This window comes from Oryctolagus cuniculus, chromosome 18, assembly GCF_051225735.1.
Source record: "Oryctolagus cuniculus isolate XC-2025 breed Fujian yellow rabbit chromosome 18, ASM5122573v1, whole genome shotgun sequence".
In the NCBI taxonomy this organism is placed as follows: Eukaryota; Metazoa; Chordata; class Mammalia; order Lagomorpha; family Leporidae; genus Oryctolagus; species Oryctolagus cuniculus.
This window is the reverse complement of record NC_142884.1, coordinates 18953198-18969259: the sequence shown is the minus strand read 5'-3', so window position 1 is coordinate 18969259 and position 16062 is coordinate 18953198.

The window sequence follows — 16062 nt, the reverse complement described above, 5'->3', positions numbered from 1 at the left end:
AACACGGGCAGGCGATGTGCCAGCGCGGTGGCTGGAGCCCCTGCGTGGGGTGTCCGTCTGCACTTGGGTTCAGTTTCCTGCGATGTGCATGAGAAGCAGCAGGGGAAGGCCCAGGTGCTGGGTTCCTGCCACCCACGTGGGAGATGCAGCTGTATTTCCTGCTTTCAGCCCAACTCGGCCCTGCTACTGAGGGCACTTGGGGAATGAACCAGTGGATGAAAGATCTCTCTCTCCCTCCCTGCCTCCCTCCCTCCCTCCTTCCTGCTCTCTCTCTCTCTCTCATTTTGCATTTCAAATATATAAAATTTTTTTAATGAAGAATGCAAAGGACAACCTTTGTCTTTTTTTCTTTGATTAACTCATGCTGCAAAAGGTGATCCTGAAACATTGTCACAAACCTGCTTCCAGAAAGTGGAACTATTTGTACATCACAGTGGCCTTACCAAGCCCAGGATCTTTGGCTCACTTGCAGATAGAAATTGACAAGGGGCCAATATGCAACCCAGAAGGGTTTATGGGGCGCTCATGCTCCAACACACGGACAGCACAGCAGGGTGAGCTTCCATCAACTTGCTGTCCTATGGGAGCCGAACAGGTGCTTTCATGGGGGTGGGAAGGCGTGCCTGTTCCCCCAGTGCACACGGCACTTCAATCTGGCTCAAACCCCTGGGCACAGGACACCATGTTGCACCCAGCTAGGTGATCTGCACAGGCACCGCTGATTTGGCTTTCACTGTTTTTGCACACGACACACCACAGCAATGGTGCTTGATACCATCACCCCGGAAAGTTCACATGAGGCCATTTTGGGCATGCTTGAACGTTCAGGAGTCCCTACCAGGGCAGCAGGGGTCACTGCCGGTTAGGATCTGACACTCCTCGCTCCTGATTGGTTTGGAGCTAGAAATGGACACGTGTCCAGTTGTGAGGAGCTTGATATTTTTCTAAATGAGTCCTGTTTCTCTCCTGTTGCACTGGGATGGATACTCAAAATGAGGCTGCAGCCACCCAGTCTCTTAAGACTGCAGAGTTTCAGAATCTGTACCTGTAACCTGCTCCCCCCTCCCCCAACTCTGATGCTAATGGGAAGATTTTTTGTTTTTTAAAAGACCTTGCACCATTGTTTTGGACATTTGGTGCAGCAGTGAAGACACAGCTTGGTATGCTGGTAGCCCCTATCAGAGTGCCTGGATCTGAGTCCTGGCTCCACTTTGAATTCCAGCTTCCTGCTCGCCTACACCCTGGGAGGAAGTAAGTGATAGCCCAAATATTTGGATCCCTGTCACCCACACAGGAGACCCAAATTGAGTTTGGGGCTCCTGGCTTCAGCCTGGCCCAGCCCTGGCTGTTGCAGACATTTGGGGAATGGATCAGTGGCCAGGAGATCTCTGTCTCTCTGCCTTTCAAATAAACAAATGTAAATAAAAATTCTAAAACTTTACAACATAAAAAGGTAGAAAGAGAACAAGGTTGTGGAAAAAAGGAAGACTTAGTATGGTGCTGCCATATCGTCCCCATTGGGTGTCTGGGCCACTTTGGAGCAGAGCAGCTGGGGTTCAGGCTCTGTGGTCTGTAGGAACCCCAGAAGAGCCCAGGGAAGAGTTGGCCACGTTAAGTGGAAAAAGAAAGCAATGACTGATTACAATGACTTTGCATTTTGGGTCTGGATTTGCCACTCCTTTCCTGATGCGAAGACACCTAAAGCTTAAGAAAAACATTGGGGGCAGGCCCTTGGTGCAGTGGTAAAGCCGCTGCAGCCACGTCCTATATTAGAATACCTGAGTTCAGGCCGGCATCCTGGCTCACTAGGCTATTCCTCCGCCTTGCAGTGCTGGCACACCGGGTTCTAGTCCCTGTCGGGGCACCGGATTCTGTCCCGGTTGCCCCTCTGCCAGGCCAGCTCTCTGCTGTGGCCAGGGAGTGCAGTGGAGGATGGCCCAGGTGCTTGGGCCCTGCACCCCATGGGAGACCAGGACAATTACCTGGCTCCTGCCATCTGATCAGCGTGGTACGCCAGCCGCAGCAGTCACTGGAGGGTGAACCAACGGCAAAGGAAGATCTCTCTCTCTCTCTCTCTCTCTCTCTCTCTCTCTCTCCACTCTGCCTGTCAAAAAAAAAATTTTACTCTGAGATTCTTATAATAAATTTAACCCATTTTTTGTGGTTGTGGTTGGTGTGTTCTAATTTCAGTCACTCTCTTCTAAGGTTTTGGCTTACGTTTCATGGCTACTTTCAGTGCTCTCCCTTTTGCATGAGGAGTTACACTCTTGTTTCTGACTGATTTGTAACATCACACGCTGTCTTTAATTCTACCAGCTACTCTTGCACTGAAAAGCACTTGAACAGATATTTCTCTATTATCTCAGGTATTTACTCTGTCCTCTCATGTTTTTTCCTATTCTTTCTAGCACTACCCCTATATGTGAGAATATAGTCTGGAATAATTGAACAAAAACCACGTTATTTTTATCTTTAAAAGGTTGTTTTTAACAAAACAGGTTAAATTTTAATTTTTAACATTTGCAATGTCTTGTTTAAAAAAGATTTATTTATTTATTTGAGAGTCGGAGTTACACAGAGAAGAAGCAGAGGCAGGGAGAGAGAGGTCTTCCATCTGCTGGTTCGCTCCCCAGTTGGCCGCAACAGCCAGAGCTGTGCCGATCTGAAGCCAGGAGCCAAGAGCTTCTTACCAGTCTCCTGTCGCTGCCCCTCTTTGTGGAGGAACGACACAGGACCCTGCGCTGTTCTTTTGTCTGCTCGGCCCTCCCCGGGTTTGCTGCTGGTTCTTCCCGGGTTGGCTACCGTCCCTTCCACCTCTGTGGAAGGGCAGTTCCCCCTGCCACCTTCCCCACTTCCGCGGGGGAGCGGCACACCGCCGGCCGGCTCTCTCGGGGGCTGCACAGGTGTTCCTTCAGATAGATGTTCCTGGTGCATGTTGTCTCTCTCCTCCTTCATAGTCCTTTTCCGCCAATCCCAACTCTGCTACCCACACGCCGAGTACGCTGCTCTCCTCCAATCAGGAGCAGGTCCTACAGTTTATTGGTTGAACTGGAGGCAGCTGCGTAGAAGCTGTTTCTCCCTTCTCAGCGCCATATTGTGGGAGAGCAGGTGCATAGAATAAGTCTTAATTCCAGTAACAGTCTAGTCCGAGTTGCTCCCCACAGTCTCCCATGCGGTGCAGTTTCTCAAGGGCTTGGGCCATCTTCTGCTTTCCCAGGCCACAGCAGAGGTGCTGGTTCCAGTCCCGGCTGCTCCACTGCCAATCCAGCTCTCTGCATGTTTCCATGTGGGAAACCCAGAGGAAGCTCCTATCTCCTGGCTTCGGATTGGAATAGCTCATTCTGTTGCGGCCAGTTGGGGAGTAAACCAGCAGATGGAAGACCTCTCTCTCTTTCTCTCTCTCTCTCTCCTTATCTTTCTATATAACTCTTTCAAATAAATAAATAAATCTTTAAAAAAAAAAAAAAAGAGAGGAGCTGGATTGGAACCAGTGCCCGTATGGGAGGCCGGCACTGCAGGCAGCGGGTTTACTCAATACGCCACAGTGCCAGCCCCTACAGTGTCTTTATCTAGAGCAATTATCCAGGCTGGCACCGCGGCTCACCAGGCTAATCCTCCACCTAGCGGTGCCGGCACACCGGGTTCTAGTCCCGGTTGGGGCACCGGATTCTGTCCCAGTTGCCCCTCTTCCAGGCCAGCTCTCTGCTGTGGCCCGGGAGTGCAGTGGAGGATGGCCCAAGTGCTTGGGCCCTGCACCCCACGGGAGACCAGGAGAAGCACCTGGCTCCTGCCATCGGATCAGCGTGGTGCGCCAGCCGCAGTGGCCATTGGAGAGTGAACCAACGGCAAAGGAAGACCTTTATCTCTCTCTCTCTCTTTCTCTCTCACTCTCACTGTCCACTCTGCCTGTCAAAGAAAAAAAAAAGAGTAATTTTGCAGACTCTCTCTCTCTCTCTCTTTCTCTTTCTATCTCTGCCTCTCTGTAACTACGCCTTTCAAATAAATAAATAAATAAATAAATAAATATTTAAAAAGGAAAACAAAAAAACCAATATGTGATAGTCACAGAAAGAATTCTCTGGATCATGGGCTCTGAAGATTCTCCTGCTCAAAATACTATAGATGAAAAAACAAACAAAAAAGAAATACTATAGGCTTCTAAAAATTAATCAGAATCAAATATTTTGAATGAGCAGTGCATGGTAGAAGTCCTGATAATAAGTGTCAAAGTCAATTAATTATAGGAAGTAAGTCTGGATAATTACTCTATTTTTTTTCTTTGACAGGCAGAGTGGACAGTGAGAGAGAGAGAGAGAGAGGTCTTCCATCCACTGATTCACTCCCCAGATGGCCGCAACAGGCAGAGCTGAGCCGATCTGAAGCAAGGAACCAGGAGCTTCTTCTGTGCCTTCCACACGGGTGCAGGGGCCCAAGGACTTGGGCCATCTTTTACTGCTTTCCCAGGCCATAGCAGAGAGCTAGATCATAAGAGGAGCAGCTGGGACTAGAACCGGTGCCCATATGGGACACCGGTCCCTAAGGCCAGGGCGTTAACCCACTGGGCCACTGCGCTGGCCCCAATAATTCCTTTTTAAACACAGTAAGCTGGGGCTGGTGCTGTGGCTCTGGCGTAGTGAGTTAAAGCCTCCTCCTGCAGTGCTGGCATCCCATATGGGAGCCAGCTTGAGTCCCAGCTGCTCCACTTCCCATCCAGCGCTCTGCTATGGCCTGGGAAGGCAGTAGAAGATAGCCCAAGTCCTTGGGCCCCTGCACCTGCGTGGGAGACCAGGAAGAAGCTCTGGCTCCTGGCTTCGGATCGGCACACCTGTGGCTATGGGGGCCAGTTGAGGAGTGAACCAGCAGATCGAAGACCTCTGTCTCTCTTTCTCTCTCTGCCTCTCCTCTCTGTGTGTAATTCTGACTTTCAAATAAATAAACGAATCTTAAAAAAAAAAAAAACAGTACGCTTATTTCAGTGCAAAAATTTCGAAAGTCACATGACTTTTTCATAAAATGCAGCTTCCACTACGTTTTTGAAGGTCTTTTGTGAATGTGTAGATATTGCCTCACATTAATTTTTTTAAAAAAAAGACTTATTTTATTTATTTGAAAGACAGAGTTAGAGAGATAGAGAAAGAGAGAGAGAGAAATGTCTTCCATCTGCTGATTCACTCCCCAAATGACCAAAATGGCCGGAGCTGTGCTGATTAGAAGCCAGAAGCCAAGAGCTTCTTCTGGGTCCCCCACGCAGGTGCAGAGGCCCAAGGACTTGGGCCATCTTCTACTGCTTTCCCAGGCCATGGCAGGGAGCTGGATTGGAAGCAGAACAGCCAGACTTGGCCAGCATCCATATGGGATGCCAACACCACAGGCCTGGGCTTTAAACCCACTGAGCCACAAGCCAGCCCCTCACATTTTTAAAAGTGCAGGTTTTACATGTCACAATATGTCAAAATTAGGGTCCATGTTGTGGCTTAATGGGTAAAGCTGCTGCCTGCTGTGCCGGTATCCCATGTGGGCTCCAGTTCCAGTCCCGGCTGCTCCACTTCCCATCCAGCTCTCTGCTAATGGCCTGGGAAAGCAGTGGAAGATGACCCAAGTGCTTGGGCCCCTGCACCCAAATGGGAGACCCAGAGGAGGCCCAGCTGCCATTGCAGCCATTTGGGGAGTGAACCAATGGACTGAAATTCTTGCTCTCTCTCTCTCTCGCTCGCTCTCTCTCTCTCTGCCTCTCTGTGACTCTGCCTTCCAAGTGAATTCAAGATTAAGCACTTTTGTTTTGTTTTGGCTGGAGGCACTCTATCACCAACAATGACAGAATACGGTTTGCTGGGCATCAGAGCAGAAAAGACACACAATTATTTCGAGCCCAGGGAGAACCCTGTGCCAAACAGGATTCACATCCGGCAACTGCTTTTGGCAAAGAAGCACCCAGAGCTGAGTGCCAGCTGCCCGTTGTCCACCTGTCCTCGGGGCTGGGAGCTTTCTCAGCCTGTCCTGGGTTTTCTGACCTTGCCACTCTAGGGGAGGCCTGGCCAGGGATGACCCAATGTCCCCTACACTGTGCTCTCTTTGGAGTTTGGACTAGGGTTGAGGAGTTTGGAAAGAAAACCAAAGAAATCAGGTCCCTTCTTGTCACCTGGCATCCAGGTGCATGACAGCTGTGGCTGACCACGGGTTATCACCAGAGGACTGTCCACATCTGTCAGGGAGGGGCAGTAGCTCCCCCTGCTGGAGCGGAGTCAGCCATTGACTACTTAGGGTCTCTCTCAGGAGTATTTGTCTCTTCTCCATCCGTCTGCTTATGCAGTCATCTGTTTGTATCAGGATGCACTCACATGTGGGGTTTTATTCATGGTTATAACCTGATATTAAGTTACTCGTCTTGCTGCTCACCGGGTTCCAGATAAGAGCACAAGCAGCTGTCTCGGGCTCGCTTCTGCTAGCGTTTCCATGGACACCCTCGTCTTGTTGGAGCCAACACACTGTGCTCCTGCATCGGAGGCTGGGGGAGCTCTCTGGAGGGTCTAGGCAGAGCAGCACCGCCCCTTGGTGACCCGGCGTGTGGGCCTGTAGGGCTGCAGCCTCAGGGGCTGGAAGGGCTCGGGACAACTCAGTCTGGGGAGATGCCTCTCTCCCGATACCACCTGCTGGTGCTGATGGAGGCACAGGGCCCTTTAAACCGCCCAGGGGGTTCAAGGCTCAAGTTCAGAAAAAAAACTCCATTGCTGTGCTTACGCTGGTTTGCAGGTCATACTTGCTGCTTGTTATGTGAGTTTCCCAAGGCAATGAAAAGGTCGATCATCTTATCTCCTGCAACTTGGCTGCCATCAGACACCTAGAACAAGCCCCTATTCTACACCAAAAACTTCACATGGCAGAAAGCAACACAAAATCACTTTTCCCGGAGCTAACAATGAGCCAATGCAAACACCTAGTGCACTCTTGCAAGAATTGTGCCCCCTCGCCCTGTCAGGCCCACTGCTACAAGCAGGAGTGAACCCGCGAGGACTTGCTCCTAAGAAGCTCTGGCAAGTGGACTTCACCCACATGAACTCCTTGGGTCAACTTAAGTTTGTCCAAGTGGTGGGAGATACTTATTCAAAGGCTGTATTTGCAGCAGCCCAATCCGGAGAAAAGGCTAGAAATGTGATAAAGGCGGTTAAGTCAGCCCTGCTGGTCCTCGGTGTCCCCTGGACAATAAAGCCTGATAACGGGCCAGCGTATACACACAGGAATTTAATTCCTTCCTGAGGTCCTGGAACATACAGTGTGACACAGGTATCCCATACCTGTGAGAGACATGCGGGGTCAAGCCAGGGATGCTGCAGCCACGGCCGCCCAGGTCTAGGGGAGAGCACAGAGGTGACACAGGCCCTCCAACCACGGCTGTTCCTATTGTGCTGATCTGTCCCAGAGGTCACGGGCACTCACAGCTGCTGCTCTCCCACCCTGACCCAGTTCCCACAGGGCACAGCTGAATCTCAGGCATTGCCTGCAGGGTCCTGAGTGGGTCTCTGCCTGGGGCTGGGGGCTGTGGAGCTGCCTACGCTCTCCAGGAACACAGGGAAGCTTGCTGCCGCTGGGCACCGGGGTCACAAACTGGAGCAAACTCGTTTCCATGGAACAATTTAATACAGACTCAGCACCACCTGAGGGTGGCGGTGGGGGAGGGGGCGGGGAGGAGAGTACAGTGGCTCCTGGCACGGCTGTTGTCTTCCAGTGTCAGGGTGTCCTGGCCCCAGGAAGAGCCTGGGCGGTGGGGGCTCAACCGAGTGCATAGGATGCCGTGAAGACACACGGAAGGCTGCTGCCCAGCCTGGGCAGGACAGATGCTGGACTCGGCCTCTCTTCTAGGAGGCACCCATCATCCAGGTGCCCCACAGAATAAGAGGTAAGGAGGCCTCTGGCCAGGGAGGGCACGCGGGCCTGGTCTCCCATCCCAGGGCTGGCTCTGGCCGGCTCCAGCCCGTGACTGTCCCCAGAGTGCATGGGGCTGCCATGCCAGTAGGGGGGAGTCTTCAGCTGTGGCCCCCAGGCGGGGACAGCCTGCATGGGCCCTGGTTCTGGGGGCTCCGAGGCCCGTGGAGGAGCCCACATCCACAGGCCCTCCCGGCTGCCAGCGTCGGAGGAGTCGTCCTCCCTGTGCTCTGGCCCGCTCAGGTTAGGGAGACTGGCGCACTGGCACAGGCCTCCCCACCTCGAGCACTTTGGAGACTCCGTGGGGCTGGCAGAACCTGGAGACTCTGCGGTCCCCACAGGGGAGCCCAGGCCGAGGGGCTCTGGGCTGCCTTCCCAGCTCTCCTCCTCCTCCATGCCTTCCCTCTTGGTGATGCGGAGGCCAAAGCTTCCTGGAGGACGGATCATCACTGCACGGGTAGCGGGACCCCTGGTCTGCTCCCACACTGCCACTGTGTCCTGAATGGTGATTTTGGCCTTCGGAGCAGTGGGGGCAGGAACGTGTATCTGGGGGATGCGTGCCTGCCCCAGGGGCCTGCTGCACTGTTCGATGGCCTTGGCTGGAAGAAGAAGAGACGCGGTTTGCTTCTCCACAGCCCCCGTCTGGCCTGCAGGGTGCCTGCCCCGACCTCATCCTGGGGTCCCCATCACCACGTGTGACGCTGAGGACTCTTCCAGGCTGCTGGCCCCAGAGGGGAGGGTGTGTGCAGCCCGGGCAAGGGGAGCCCTGGGACACCACCGGCTCCTCCTGCACAGCCCCACAGGGTGGATGGCCCTGAACTCCTTGCCTCACTCTCATCTCTGGGGACCCAGGCACCAACTCAGGACCCCATCACCTACCCCACCTGAACTCCTGCGCCCTAACAGTGCATTGGCTGATTTCCCGCATCTGAGTCCCTCCTACATGGCTGGAAAGGAACTGAGCCTAAGATGATGGGGGTGAGAGCTGGGGCTGTGGGGCAGACATGGAGTCCGGTTCAGGACTTGGGGACAGGGAATGCAGTTTCTAAAGAGGTGGCAGGGGTGCCCTGTGTCCTCTGCCCCTGGGCCACTGTCTCTTTCCTGGTGAGACTGGGCTGTCACCACTACTGTCCCATGAGCACCCAAGGAGGCAGCACCTGGAGGCACAGTGGGGCCTCCCCAGTGCCTGGACAGCCTGCACCTGGGCCCCCACTTAGAGCCTCTAGAGCTGGGACAAGCCCATCTCTGCTCTGCATGGGGACCCAGGCGCTCAGGTCCATGATGGCAGCAGCAGCAGGGGATGAGCACGGGGACCCCTCCCCACTAGAGCCCAGAAGCCAGCGATGCTCCGGGTCCCGCTGCCTTCTGTTGGCCCGAGGCTAGGGCTGCAGAGCCCACACTCTTGTTTTCTGCCGTGGGGCCCCCAGCCCTGCCTCTGTGCCCAGCCCTGCTCGCAGGAGTGCACTCGGCCCCCACAACTGGGCTCAGGGCACCTGGGCCTTCCAGGGGTTCTCAGATGGCTGAAGGGGATCCAGTGCCGGTAGCCTTTACATCACTGCACAGGGTCTCCCACAGCCCCACCTCCCTCTAGCCCTGCCCACATGCAGGTGGGAGCCCCGCCCACCCCTGTCCTAGGAGGGTCCTGTGTGCAGACAGCTGTGGTCATCGGGCCAGGAGCCTGTGTGGGGTCAGTTGGGGAGGGGCCCCCTGGGCAGGCAGGGCCACTTCTCATCTTGCTGGAGTGGGGGTCCAGCTGTGCTCCAGGCTCCTGGGGGCACTGAGCCAGGGCACCTGCTCGAGACCTGGGCAGGGTAGCTCAAGGCGGGGCCTCCAATCCACTCCAGAGTGGGGGTCAGCCGAGGAGCCAGAGCCACAAATGTCCTGAGGACAGCTCCACGGCCCGGCCCCAGAGTGGTGGGGGGAGAGCCGGCACCCACAGGAGGATTCTGGGAAGCTGCCCGAGGCCCTGCCAGGCCATGCTGACAGAGCTTCAGAAAGCAGAACTGCTGAGCCCAGGGAGGACAAGGAGGACCAGGAAGAGGTGAGGCCCTGGGCGGGGATGTCAGGGCCTGGCACTCCCACTACTGACTCCCCCAAGGGAGCATGGGATGGGGCCGTGTGCTGGACTCACCTTCGGGAGGCAGGAGGCACTGGAGCTTCCCCAGCTCACGCATGGAGGCCCGCAGCTGCCTGATGACCGCGTCCTCGCTCAGAGACCAGGCCTGCTTCAGGGTCACCTGCAGGAACTCCCGGAGGTGGTCCCGGGGCATCTTCAGCAGGCGCTCTAGACATGGGGGTGGGTGTCAGGCTGGGAGGGGCCCTAGGGATGGCGCAGCCACCATGGCTGCTCCAAGCCCTGTCCCAGCACCAGACATGGGCTGCAGACACCCTTGGACACCCTTGGGTGTCACGCCAAGCACTAGAGGGACTGCTCAGGGGCCAATTTCCAGTGCGATGACCCTGGCCACTTCTCCTTGTGGTCTGTGGGGGCCTGGGATTGGGGATGCAACAGGGGGATTCTCAGTGCCCTCCTGAAGGGAACCCAGGCCTCCCCAACCCCCTCATCCCTCCCTCAAGCCCTGCTCACGAGGGACAGGCAGGGGACCCCCAGCTCCTCCGTCCCCAGCACCCGGGCCTCTGTGGGCCCTGAGGACTCACTGTTATGGATCTTGAGGGCCGTGTATGCCATGGCCGGGAGCACGTGCTCGCCCTCCAGGATGTATATATCCCATATTCTCAGAGCCAGGGGGAATGGCACCTGGGGACAGAGGCATTGGAGGACCCGCCCATCAGGGCCTCAGCAGGGCCCACAGGGGTGGGTGTGCAGTGTCACTCCCCTAGGACAGAGGGAGACTCCAGGAGGCTGATCACACAAGAAGGCCAGAGCTCCTCCTGGGAGGGGAGGGGAGGCCATGCCTCATGGCCACATCCCTGCCCACTCAGCGAACCAGACCCACAGAGGATGACCATGTCCTGTCCTGGACCCTGGGGGTCTGCACACTTTGGAAGCCACACTGGAGATGCCAGACACCCCAGGGACCTGGGGAGGGCTCAGCCCTTGGGCTGTGCTGCCACCAGCCTCTGCCTCGGGGGGTCTATGGATCTCCTGCCTCTCACTGTAGGGCTCTGGCCTTTGCCAGGCTCTCAGGATGGGTCCTGGTGGGACCTGTCCCCTCCTTGCTGGCTCTGAGGCTCAGCCTCAGCTTGGACCACCCTTAGCAGGGCTGGACAGGGCCTGCCTGGTCTGCACAGCAGGCTCCCTCCTGTGTCTGCTGGGGCTGGGGGAGCTCAGAGTCACAGGCCACCAGCACCAGAGAACCAGGCACTGGGGCAGGAGCTTCCCTGGGCAAGGGGTCCCCGGGGCACTTACCCCATCCAGGAAGCACTGGATGTACCAGTGGGCGGTGGAGTCCTCCAGGCACACACCCTCCTTCTCCTAAGAAGAGGCAGAGGCAGAGGGGGCTCAGGGCCCAGGGCCCAGGGCCCAGGCCTGACTCCCTCTAATCTGAGCCCTGGGGCAGAGCCCCTGGGTGCAGGAAGCCCAGCAGCAGGGGCATCCCCCCTCCCAGCCATGCAGGTTCCTGAAGGGACACAGGTCCCTCCTTCCACTCTGCTCTGGGGACAGCATCTCCCTTCAATCTACGCCAACTCTGGGGGACCAAGTGCTGGACAACAAACCAACACCCAAGCTGCCGTGGACCCCCGTAACCAAGGAAAGTTTTGGTGAGGACGTGGCCTCCCCTGGCTCAGGAAGCAGTCCCATGAGCCCAGAGCCCCCAAGAGGAGAAAGGAGATGCTTAACTTACCAGGTGTTTCTCCAGGGAGGGGAGCACGCGATGCACAATGAGCCCCAGGTGTTGCTGGAATCGCTCCAGTTTGGGGGTGTTTGGTTTGTAGAAACCTGAGTAGAATCAGCCACACCCCCACGTGAGAGCCTCCTCCTAGGAAGGCTGGAGAGCCCCAGGCCTGGGTGGGGTGCTTCTGAGCACTGAGGGTCAGGGGAGGCTGGACCAGGGGCAGGTGGGGATGAACATGGCCAGGGCAGAGGATCTGCTTGGGAGGTGGGTGCAGGTGGGTGACTGTGTGCAGCCCAGGCCTGGCTGCCCCCTGGAGCCCGCTGGGGTGGGTGCAAGTCAGACTGGGTGCCTCCTGACCATTCCAAGACTCAGGAGTGAGGAGGGGTGACCCTACAGGGGATGCTGCCTTCCACAAGTTCCCTGGGTGTGGCTCTGTGCTTGAGAGTTGTGTACAGACGTGTGAGGCAGAAGAGTCAGAATCGACCTGAGTCACTGGACAAGGACAGGACCCCTTGTTCTGAAGGTTCTCACACCATGGCCAAGCTGCAGGGCCTTTGGGTGGTGGTAAAAGAAGGGGGCTGGCTCAGTCTGGGAGGCCTCTGCCAGCCCTGGCTTCCTGGGAGCCCCCCCCACACTGTGACACTGTCCTGCACATTCAGGAGCCAGTGAGGGCCGTGCACGGACTTGCATGCACTGGGCCCCACACGCCATCCACCTACCGTGCATCGCGTGCTTCCTGCTTTCCATGAGCTGCACCAGGGCCCAGAAAGCGTCCTCCTCGGGCATATACATGAGCAACAGTGCCACCACATGGCTCAGACCCTGGCTGTAGCCCACCTCCTGCAAGATCCCAGAATACCTTTAGGAGACCTCCCCTGGCAAGAATGATATCCTAGGATGGCCCACCTCTCAGGCAGATCAGGGTCACCCACTGAAGGGTCCAGGAAGATTTAGGCACAGGGAGCCCCTGTGCCTGAATCCTGCCACTTGGTGTCAGCTGCCCAAGAATTGGAGCCCAGAGAAGTTCTCCAAGTTCCTGGAGGGAATCCTGCAGGGCCTGAGCTTAGGCAGCACAGGGGGAGAGCTCAAGTATGGACACCTGTTACCCCCAAGATGTCAGCATGGGCCAGGTTGCTGTGGGAATCCAGATCCATGCCCATGGAAGCTTCTGGACCCCTGAGCTCTGCAGGTGAGCCGGTGGCCCTTTCTCACATGAGGAAGAAGTAAGCCAGGAAGTGCTACCAGGACCGGAACAGGAGGTGTGCCTCTGGCATGGGTGCAGGCCTGGGCTTCCTGAATGCCAGGCCCCCCTGGGAACCAGGGCACCAGGCAGGGTTGGCCAGTGGCAGGTCAGGGGGGTGGGGATGTCCAGGCCTTGCTGGGTCACCCATGGAGCCCTGCGCCTGCTCCACTCATGGGAAAGTCTGAGTGGGTGGTTGTGGCAGTGGCGCTGTACAGAGTGGGATTCAGGCCCATGGGTCCAACCACAGGGCTGGTGGGTGTAATGGCATCAGTGGGACCCAGAGCAAAGTCGTACACCTGATCTGCCCTGCCTTCGCCCCCCGCCCCACTGCGTGGAATGCTAGTCCTGGGAGGGGCATCCCAACATGGCCAAGCTCCTGGGGTCTGGAGACCAGCCCAGGAGAAGGCTGCCTTTCTCCTCCCAGAACTTGAGGTTGGGTCCAAGAGGCTCAGAGCCTGGCCTCCACTGCTCTTCCTCAGAGCTGTGGATGAGCGAGGCCCCCTCAACCCAGGCTGGGATCTCTGTGACCAGGGGTGCCCTGCAGGGACTGCCGGGATAGCACCTGCGCTATGATCCCAGAATACTCACGGGATTGTAGACGGAATAGGCCATCAGTATGTGGAATAAGGCCTGTTGGCTGGAAGAGAGAGGACAGAGGCCGTGTGTCTTGTGCTGCCGAGGCTCTCAGTGCAGCTCTGCCTAACAGAGCCTGACAGCCACACGCAGGGCCCGTGACACTCTGCTCATGTGCAGTGACGTCGTCAGGGCACCTGCGTGTTGTCCACCATGTGGGTGAGCGCCGCCTGCAGGGACACGCACACCTCCCAGGGCGCAGTCACGTGCACTTTCATTTCCCAGGTGGGTGTTCAGGGCACAGGTGAGCGTCCCACTGTGGGAGTGCAGTCCCGTGGGTCCAAGCTGTGGAGAGTCAGCCTCCCATGCACGTTCAGCCTTGTAGGGAGCAGCACCCGGCGTCCTCAGTGGTTCTATTTCCCCCATTCCCACAGCTGTGCGCTGGTGCCCCTTTGTGGTGTAGGGAATAAGCGTGTGTTCATGCGCTGAGGAGGTGAATTGTGTGTGCGTTCATGAAGGGTCCCCCCCGAGCCTGTGTTCCCGGGGTACTGGGGGGCTGCCCACTGCTTCCTTGTGACTGAGTTGAAGGGCTCCTTGAATATTCTGGAAACAACACCTTTATTAGATAGATTGCTACTATTGTCTCCCCTGGTGTTTCTTTTCATTTCAGTCTCTCCACAGTGTCTTGGGAAAGTTTGTGTACTATAGAAAAGGCAAGTTTGTTTTCTGTGCTCAATGAACTGTTTTAGGCTTGCACCCAATCTTCCCTAGGGACCCCATGTGCCCCAGGACCCTTGCTCCTCCCACCCGCGGGTCCTCCCCAGCCCAGAGGCCTCACTTCATTCCGTAACGTTCCCGGAACATGAGGTGGTTTCTGAAAGTCCATGCGATGGCGGAGTCGATGTGATGGAAGTGAGTGGCGCCCAGCCTGGCCAGCTCTTTCATCTCCTGCAGGGCAGGGACAAGGGGGGGGCAGCCTCAAGAACTGCACAAGCCCCATTGCCACACAAGGACCTCAAGTCCACGTCAGCTCTTCTGGCTGACAGGGAGTTCCCTGCAAGCGCTCATTCCTTTCTGGGTCCCACCTTGAGGGAGGGTCATGGGCTCCCTAACTTGCCTCAGTGCCCACGTAACCCTGACGGTCAGCAGCAGACAGGGGCTCTGAAAGGTCCCTGTGCACTCCCCCTGCCTGCCTCAGCTCTCAGCACGACGTGGTCTGCCCCCAGCCAGGCTTCTGAGCCTCCTCACTGGCATCTCATGCCCTGCCCTCCAGGAGTCAGCCACAGCCTGACCACTGCTCCATGCTGCCCCCTGCTGGAGGGGCCCATCTCCATCTCGACATTGCAAGCCGCCCTTGGCTTGGAGCTGAGCCTGGGCAATGACTGTCTCCAGGCCCAGCTCCCAGGGCCAGCCCCAGACTGCAGACTTGGGGGAGGCAGGGTGGGCCACACAGCTGGGCCCTGCTCCCTGATGGCAGCCAGGGGCCATGAGAGCCAGCTGCAGCTGACAGCCCTCTGCCCACACCAGTCCTCACTCCCTCCTTTCCCAGAAGCATTGAGAGCTGTGTGACCATTGGAGCGGCCTCTCCAGGCAAGGGCAATGCCAGGGGCTGCAAGTCCATGTGAAGGCAGGGCCAGCTGTGGGCAGGCCTAGGTGAGGGCCGGCCAGCTGCGGGCAGGCCATGTTAGCACAGAGCCTGTGGGGCTCCCTACCTCACACCATTGTGATCTCATCCTGGGAGACCCCCGCCCATCAGGGACCAGCAAGTCCTCTCTTCTGGCCGTATGCCAAGCTGCCCAGGTGAGCTCAGCAGAGAGCAGGTTAAAGCCTCTGGCACAAAACACACCTGTCCAGTCCCAGCTGGGTCTGAGGAGACGTGGAGGAGGCACTGACTAGGATCTAGGGAGAGGAAGGCAGGATGGGGAGGAGGCTCCTGAGGGCTCAGTGAGGGACGGTCCTCCACGGAGACTCAGGCTCCTGAGCAGGCCCGAGCAGGCCGGGCCCCCTTGGGCTGAGTGCAGAGCCGTACCGCGTATTTGCCCGGGTTCTGGGCCTTCCTCTTGTCCACCTCCAGCATCATGGCCCACACCTTCCCGCGCACCTGGGCAGGGATGCCTTTGTAGATTCTGCGCTGAAACTACAGGAGAGAGGAGGCTCTGGTGAGTGCTGAACGTGGCCACTCGTGGAGGCAGCGCAGGGTGAGACAGCAGAGGGAGAAGCCAGGGGCTCCCTGTGTATTGGCAGAGGGAGGATCTGCCCAGATGGGGGCCTTATGACCCACAGTGACTGGAGGGCCAAGGGCTCAGGGGCACCGGCTCTGCCGTGTACGGAGTGGCCGCTACAGGGCTCCTGGAACCACGCCTGCCCTGCATCTGGGATTGTCTTCAGCAGTGACTTCAGATTTTCTACCAGGACAGTGTCCTGTGTGTATGGGGAGGTGTGCCCATGACCTGTGTCTCTAGGGACTGGACAGTTGCCCCTGGGCATCTGAGAGGCAGGCGGTGCCTGGCACAGGAATGGGCACTGCTC